Genomic DNA, 6,000 nt, shown 5'->3' with positions numbered 1-6,000 from the left:
ACTGTCAGGGGCAACTCAGTTCTTCCACCTCAAATCTTTGTTGTAGGTGAGAGACTGATGAAATGGGATACTAAGTGAAGGGGCCACTGTCCCTCTCACTTCCTCTCCTAAGGGAGAAACCCTGGAGTTAGGCACACTGAACTTTCATACTATAATCAGAGACTCTTTGCATTGGAAGAAGCCTTAGACAATCTCTTATGGGATACCCACCCTCTTCCCATTTCTTATTTCTTGAATATAGTTTTGTTACAAATGAATACATTGTCCAGTATGGGAAAAAGAAGGAAAATTGTACATAGTGTGCTGTATCAGACTCTGTTGCAGGAAATTGGGTTATAAAATGCCATAAGGCATCCTTGTGTGTGACATGCCTTCCTGAGTGTGATGTGCCTCTCTGTCCTTTATGTGGTTGATCTCATTTAATTCTGGTAAATTCCCATGATGTAGATACTGTGATTATACTAAAGATGAGGAACTCAAGGCCTAGAGAGGTTAACTAATCACCCCAGGGCACATATGCAGTTACTAAGTGAAACTATTGGGACTTTTCACCTTTCAAAAGAAGAAAAGGGGAAGATATTGGGACTGAGAGTCGAATTTTGAGTCACTACCTGTATGACCTTGGCAAGTCACTCCAGTTCTGTTTTATCCTCTGTAAATTAAAGGATCATACTCAATTAGTACTCTGATTCCTTCCTGGATTTATGTTCTACTGACATCTGTGCAATTATTTGTGATCACTCAAAAGTGGAATTAAGCGTGTTTAGTTGCTCAGAAAAATAAAAATACGAATAGAAATAGAAAGTATGGAGGTGTTCCCAAATCACAGAAATGACAAAGGAAAGACCACTTTCTGCTACTCGGCAAAACTGAGTGTTGCTGCCACCTAGTGCACAAAAGAAGCATTGTTTTAATGCAAGGTCAGATTCTTCTATGGAGGCCCATTGAAAAATGCCATAAATCATCTAGTTAAGCAGATAACTTATGGTATTTCACTGGTACATTAATACCACAGTGTTTGATTCATTCATTATATTCAAGCCAATGTGTTTTCCTTTGAGCCAATGGGATTGGGAGAAGACCCACTCTGGGCGGTGTTAAATAGACATGATACATCTTTGGGCTTCTCCAAACATCTGCTCATACTGTGTCCTTTCTCACTGGTCCTCTCCCTCTCCTATCTAGAACCCCAGAATCCTATGTGGTCTGAGAATGAAGGAATCACCCTCAGAGAATTTCTAGGGCAGCCTGGGTCATTCGACAGTAGAAAACTGATTTGACTGAGGTTGTGCAGATAGTTAACAAAGGCAAAGTTGCTTGTAGACTGGTTCCAGAACCCTTAAGACTGGTCTGATAAAACCTGCCTATAATGAATGAGATTGGATATTTACCAAATCTTTTTCACAAGAGAATATTGCTCCTGGGTCTAGGACAAGAGTAGGAAACATATCAATGATACGAACATATTTAAAGGAAGCCAAGTTGTTCTGGTAGGGAGGAATGGGTGGTCAGCCTAGGAACCTGGAGAAAGCTGAGTGGAGCTGCAAGCGCTAGAAACACTCTATGCCCCTTTGGAAGAAGGGTTTGCTTGCTCATGCTCATCTGAACTCACAGCAACTTGGAGCTGCATGTGAAGGCCCCAGTCATCTGGTCTCAAACTTCATGTGATACATTTTCGCCCCGGGGGAGTGCCCAGGGTTCTCATTGCCCCAGATGGAATCTTATTGTTTTCTCTGCTATTAGGAAAGAATATCAGAAGTGAGAGTGAAAAAAGCAAAAGTAATTGTGGGATAATACAAATCTTCTAGATTCTTCTAGAAATATCCTAGATTTCTTCTACTTTTTTTTTAGAAAAAAATCAAAAACTTTTATTGTAATTATAATAAATGACTTAAAACAAACTGGCAGTCCCAATAGCTCAGGAGGCTGAGGCAGGAGGATGGCAAGTTCAAAGCCTGTCTCAGCAAATTAGTGAGGCCCTATGTAACTTAGTGAGGCTCTGTCTCAAAATAAAACATAAAAAGATCTGGGGAAGTGTCTCAGTGGTTAATTGCCCTTGGGTTCAATCCCTGGTACAAAAACAAAAACAACAAACTAGCAGCCCCTAGTTGAGATATCTACTTAATCTCGACTCTTGACTCTGTACAGTCAATAACCCTAGTTAATAAGAACAGCTGTTGTTAGGGAGGGGGGCAAGTATGGAGGAAGGAACTACTGTATAGAGGGTAAAGAGGGGTGGGAGGGGTGGGGGGAAGGGAAAAAATAACAGAATGAATCTAACAACATTGCTCTATGTAAATTTATGATTACACAAATGGTATGCCTTTACGCCATGTACAAACAGAGAAACAACATGTATCCCATTTGTTTACAATAAAAAAAAAAAAAAAAGAACAGCTGTTATCATCAAGGACATCCATTGTGTCCAGTGCTTTGCACTCATTATCTCATATATCTGACAATAACCCAGTGAAGTAATGATTGCTGTGATATCCATTTTACAGTGGAGTAAGCTGAGGCTCACAGAGCAGTTTCCCTGAAGTCACATAGCTCTTGCTGGTCATATCAGTTCTTAATCTTCCTGGATGTCCTAATACAAGGAAGCAGGAGGTGAGTGTATTTTCAGGCTAGAGAACATGCATCTTTCTGTCTCTAGGAGGAGATTACTCCTTGCCATACCCAGACCGTGCTGTAAATGAATGCATATGTAGTCCAGCATTACAGCTTCTCCTCAGGGAATGATGGATCAGCTTGGTAGGCTAGTTGCCTGTAGGGGGAGAGATTACCTCGGGAAAACATTTTGTCTATCGTACAAGAAAATTTTGCTGCCTGGGGGGTGGAGCAGGAGACAGACTGTAGGAGGATAGGTGACTAATTAGTGGAAAGAAGTTTTGATTATCTGTTGCCTCAGTTTATCAGAGCAATTGCTTCTCTCTGTTAACATGGATAATTAAGACTTAACAGTGTAGTCAAGTAACCCAAATCTTCCTCCTTCAAACACAAAATTCTCTTCAATAATAAATAAGCATGTACAGAATTATTCACTGAAAGGAATGGACTTCCTTCTGGTGTTTGTTGTTAAATACAACCCCCTGTTCCTCTTCCTCCCATTGAATTACTAATTAGATGAAAAGGTTCCTTAAAGAAGTATCTATTTCTCTATCTATCTATCTATCTATCTATCTATCTATCTATCTATCTATCATTACATATCTATGTAATATGAAACTAATATGCACCACAATGATTTTACTCTTCCTTCTACTCCACTTCTCCTTGACTTTTTTTTTTGTTTTGTTTTGTTTTTTTTAGGCTAAGCATATATACTGAAACAAATTTAACCTTTTATATTTTTTCTTTATAATTTTTTGGTACTGGGGATTGAAGCCAGGGGAGCTTTACCACTGAGCTACACCCCCAGCCCTATTCATTTTTTTATTTTGAGGCAGAGTCTTGCTAAGTTGCTGAGACTAGCTTTGAACTTTCAATCCTCCTGCCTCAGTCTCTTGAATCCCTGGGGTTACAGGTGTGAGCCACTGCAGCTGGCTCTCTGTAGTTTTTTAAAGACAGAGAAAAATAAAGACATTTATAATATGTAAACAGGAAATATTTGAACACAAGCTGAGAAGCTGTTAAAAAAGAGGAAGTGAGTCCTGGACTAAAAGGAAGTTTTGTGTTCAGAGGATTATCAGAAGGGAAAAGGCAGAGTTAAAGAAAAAATAGAGGACTCATCTCATGCCTAGATTCCACGTGTTCAGACTGGATGATAAGCAGAATTTTCAATTGTTTCCTAAAGTATGCCTGAGGTACAAGAAGACTACAATTTACCCCCCAAGAACTGAGAGAATGTCTTATTTACCATTAGTTTCTTCCATGTTGTCTAGCCTAGCATGGGTATGTTTTAGGTACTCAAGTATATATTTGGGAGTGAAAAAGAGCTTTGCAATCAGGTATCAGGCTTGGAGAATCAAGTTGTGTTTTTTAAAAACAACAAAAGAAACGAGAAACTATGGAGACTTCATTTCAGAGTGTGAAGGGAAGATTGTAAAGATAGTAAATGTTCTCATCTCATTTTATATGAGTCATAACTGTGATAATGCAGCACATATGGGCAGTGTCTCAGTGACTTGTCACAGCTCCTTGACAATCTAACTGTCTACCTTTATTGTGCAAGTGACTCTAAAATAATTTTTAAAAAGCTTCTTCTCTGTATGTGTGTGTGTTAATTCAGAAAAGTTGGTATTGAAAAAAATTTTTAGAATTAGTGCATTTCTTCCTATCAGAAGTCTGTGGTCAGTTCTGTGATGTGGTGTGTGACAAGTTCCAAAAGAGTCCCCCTTTTCTCCCTAGCTCTCCCATCCTTTTTTCTCTAAGCATGTGACTGCTACTTAAAATCCTGGGGTTATTGTCTCTAGGTGGCCTTTGCTGAAATCATGTTTTGGGGAAGAAAGGGGTAGGGTAGAAACTAGCTGAAACTTTGCAAAGGAACATTTATTATGCACCAGGCATAGTGCTAGCAAATAAGCACATTAAAAGATGCTCACCATCATTAGTCACCAGGGAAATGCAGATTAAAACCACAGTGATGACCAGGCATGGTGGCACATGCCTGAAATCCCAGCAGCTTCAGAGGCAGAAGCAGGAGGATTGCAAGTTCAAGGCCAGCCTCAGCATCTTAGTGAGGCCCTAGGTAACTTAGCAAGACCCTGTCTCAAAATAAAATATAAAAAAGTGGTGGGGATGTGGCTCAGTGATTAAGGGTCCCTGGGATCAATCCCCAGTAACACACACAGACACACACACACATGAAACCAAAAACAAACAACACAGTGAGAGATCATTGTATGCCTATTAGAATGACTAAAACAAAAACAAAGACAAAACTGATAATATCAAATGCCAGCAAGGATGCAGAGTATCTGGTTCACTCATATATTTCCAGTGAGATGAGAAATGTTCAACCAAAGTGGAATGAAAATGTGTAACAGTCTCCTTTCTAGTGTGGAACTTTCTTTGCCAGGGACTAAAAAAAGGTATAAGCAAGTCCTGACAGGGCCAGGAACTAAAAATAGTAGTGTCCATGTGTTGTGTGGTGAGTAAATCAGTCAAAATGAAGAACTTGGAAGACTTAAGTTCATGATCTCAACCTGAAACCTTGTGCAAAAAGAAGAGTTTAGCTACCAATATTGTTATTAAAATTGCATGCTTCTGGAAAATACTTTCACCATTGACAGAATACCTACTCCTTCCAAAGGTAGGATATTTTTATTTCTTTACTTCCCTCTTTGTCGAGCATTGTAGAATGGGGGGGTAGATAGATATCTAGTGTAATTTGTCTCCTTTTGTAGGTGGACCTGGTGAGGGCCTGAGGGCCAGGGGGGAAGAGAGAGAGAGAGAGAGAGAGAGAGAGAGAGAGAGAGAGAGAGAGAGAGAGAGAGAGAGAGAGAGAGAGAGAGAGACCGAGACCTCAGGCTCCATGGTGCCCAGTCCAATGCAGTGTCTATATCATGCTGCTTTCATGCTGCCTTTTAGTTATCAGGTTTATGTATAGATTTCCAGGATTGGTGACTCTTGGAGAACATCTTCTGATAAGGGGATGCATGTGGTCACAGGATTTACTGTACCTTTCACAATCAATATTGATGACTTCCCCTCATTAATGGCTTCTGCTTTCAGCAAGAGTAGGGCACTTTCCCAAGTCTGTCATTTCCCCAATGACTATAAATTACAGCCAAGGCCCCTCTTATCTCCACCTGACTCAAATCACTCTCCTGGCTCAGGAGCTCCAGGCAGCTTACTGCACAGATGTTACCATAGTTGTGTTTGCCTGAGTACCTGCCAATTTGGTTAATATAGGCAAATAAACTTGTGCTCTCTGCCTTTTGCTTCTGAAGGGGACCTGTCTGGAGTTAATTGAAATAAGGAACATTAAATAATCTGAATAAACATACATTTTTTTATTACACAGGACAACTAAATTAAGCTGAAAAGTAATCTAAA

At 39.8% G+C, this 6,000-nt stretch overlaps 1 protein-coding gene across 11 annotated transcripts in view; it reads left to right on the top strand.

The window, feature by feature from the left end:
* Nucleotides 1-5,134: 5,134 nt before the first annotated feature.
* ADGRG4 (adhesion G protein-coupled receptor G4) overlaps nucleotides 5,135-6,000 on the top strand; it is a 135,783-nt gene continuing 134,917 nt past the window's right edge. For all 11 annotated transcript variants that reach the window (XR_013761202.1, XR_013761203.1, XR_013761204.1 and 8 more), the window contains exon 1: nucleotides 5,135-5,254. The gene's annotated coding sequence lies outside the window, so the exon portion shown is untranslated. The remainder of the gene's footprint in view (nucleotides 5,255-6,000) is intronic.

The sequence above is a fragment of the Sciurus vulgaris genome, assembly GCF_902686455.1.
Source record: "Sciurus vulgaris genome assembly, chromosome: X".
Lineage (NCBI taxonomy): Eukaryota > Metazoa > Chordata > Mammalia > Rodentia > Sciuridae > Sciurus > Sciurus vulgaris.
Note: the sequence above shows the minus strand (reverse complement) of the source record. Positions and strands in the feature narration are given on the sequence as shown.